The sequence below is a fragment of the Styela clava genome, chromosome 5 (genome assembly GCF_964204865.1).
Source record: "Styela clava chromosome 5, kaStyClav1.hap1.2, whole genome shotgun sequence".
NCBI lineage: Eukaryota > Metazoa > Chordata > Ascidiacea > Stolidobranchia > Styelidae > Styela > Styela clava.
In genome coordinates, this window is record NC_135254.1 from 22,845,313 (window position 1) to 22,847,812 (window position 2,500).

Genomic DNA, 2,500 nt, shown 5'->3' on the forward strand with positions numbered 1-2,500 from the left:
CACCCTTTTCTCGGTGGCTGGCGGGCGAGAGAGTGCTGCGTCGCCGGCATCGGCGTCGAAAGAAGCCGAGCCGAAAAAAGTTAAAGTACAAACGTGCAAGCATACTAACCTAACCCTAGGTAAGGCATGTCAGAGCGAAAGACAGTAAACTCGAATGAGCCAAGAAAGAGCGGTGCGGGGCCGGTCGGAGCGCACCCTTTTCTCGGTGGCTGGCGGGCGAGAGAGTGCTGCGTCGCCGGCATCGGCGTCGAAAGAAGCCGAGCCGAAAAAAGTTAAAGTACAAACGTGCAAGCATACTAACCTAACCCTAGGTAAGGCATGTCAGAGCGAAAGACAGTAATTTCGAATGAGCCAAGAAAGAGCGGTGCGGGGCCGGTCGGAGCGCACCCTTTTCTCGGTGGCTGGCGGGCGAGAGAGTGCTGCGTCGCCGGCATCGGCGTCGAAAGAAGCCGAGCCGAAAAAAGTTAAAGTACAAACGTGCAAGCATACTAACCTAACCCTAGGTAAGGCATGTCAGAGCGAAAGACAGTAATTTCGAATGAGCCAAGAAAGAGCGGTGCGGGGCCGGTCGGAGCGCACCCTTTTCTCGGTGGCTGGCGGGCGAGAGAGTGCTGCGTCGCCGGCATCGGCGTCGAAAGAAGCCGAGCCGAAAAAAGTTAAAGTACAAACGTGCAAGCATACTAACCTAACCCTAGGTAAGGCATGTCAGAGCGAAAGACAGTAAACTCGAATGAGCCAAGAAAGAGCGGTGCGGGGCCGGTCGGAGCGCACCCTTTTCTCGGTGGCTGGCGGGCGAGAGAGTGCTGCGTCGCCGGCATCGGCGTCGAAAGAAGCCGAGCCGAAAAAAGTTAAAGTACAAACGTGCAAGCATACTAACCTAACCCTAGGTAAGGCATGTCAGAGCGAAAGACAGTAAACTCGAATGAGCCAAGAAAGAGCGGTGCGGGGCCGGTCGGAGCGCACCCTTTTCTCGGTGGCTGGCGGGCGAGAGAGTGCTGCGTCGCCGGCATCGGCGTCGAAAGAAGCCGAGCCGAAAAAAGTTAAAGTACAAACGTGCAAGCATACTAACCTAGCCCTAGGTAAGGCATGTCAGAGCGAAAGACAGTAATTTCGAATGAGCCAAGAAAGAGCGGTGCGGGGCCGGTCGGAGCGCACCCTTTTCTCGGTGGCTGGCGGGCGAGAGAGTGCTGCGTCGCCGGCATCGGCGTCGAAAGAAGCCGAGCCGAAAAAAGTTAAAGTACAAACGTGCAAGCATACTAACCTAGCCCTAGGTAAGGCATGTCAGAGCGAAAGACAGTAATTTCGAATGAGCCAAGAAAGAGCGGTGCGGGGCCGGTCGGAGCGCACCCTTTTCTCGGTGGCTGGCGGGCGAGAGAGTGCTGCGTCGCCGGCATCGGCGTCGAAAGAAGCCGAGCCGAAAAAAGTTAAAGTACAAACGTGCAAGCATACTAACCTAACCCTAGGTAAGGCATGTCAGAGCGAAAGACAGTAAACTCGAATGAGCCAAGAAAGAGCGGTGCGGGGCCGGTCGGAGCGCACCCTTTTCTCGGTGGCTGGCGGGCGAGAGAGTGCTGCGTCGCCGGCATCGGCGTCGAAAGAAGCCGAGCCGAAAAAAGTTAAAGTACAAACGTGCAAGCATACTAACCTAACCCTAGGTAAGGCATGTCAGAGCGAAAGACAGTAATTTCGAATGAGCCAAGAAAGAGCGGTGCGGGGCCGGTCGGAGCGCACCCTTTTCTCGGTGGCTGGCGGGCGAGAGAGTGCTGCGTCGCCGGCATCGGCGTCGAAAGAAGCCGAGCCAAAAAAAGTTAAAGTACAAACGTGCAAGCATACTAACCTAACCCTAGGTAAGGCATGTCAGAGCGAAAGACAGTAAACTCGAATGAGCCATGAAAGAGCGGTGCGGGGCCGGTCGGAGCGCACCCTTTTCTCGGTGGCTGGCGGGCGAGAGAGTGCTGCGTCGCCGGCATCGGCGTCGAAAGAAGCCGAGCCGAAAAAAGTTAAAGTACAAACGTGCAAGCATACTAACCTAACCCTAGGTAAGGCATGTCAGAGCGAAAGACAGTAATTTCGAATGAGCCAAGAAAGAGCGGTGCGGGGCCGGTCGGAGCGCACCCTTTTCTCGGTGGCTGGCGGGCGAGAGAGTGCTGCGTCGCCGGCATCGGCGTCGAAAGAAGCCGAGCCGAAAAAAGTTAAAGTACAAACGCGATGCTAGTGAGCGAGCCGTTGTCTCGACTAATATGTAGGGGGCGTTCGATCGAGCGTCTGGCTTGAGCGCTTGTCGGCCTAGCAGAACGGTCGCATTGTTATGCCCGGGTTTTAGGCACCGCTGCAGGCGGCCGGCAGAGCTCTTGTTTGTGCGAAACTGAATGGATCGAGCCCGAGAGAGGGCGAGCAAAGAAAAAACGCAAATCGCTCCGCCTGGCACTGCCGGCGAGAGCGTGGACGTCGCGGCCAGCGACTGTCGAAGCTGAGTACGGCCGCAGGCGATCGCCTCGGT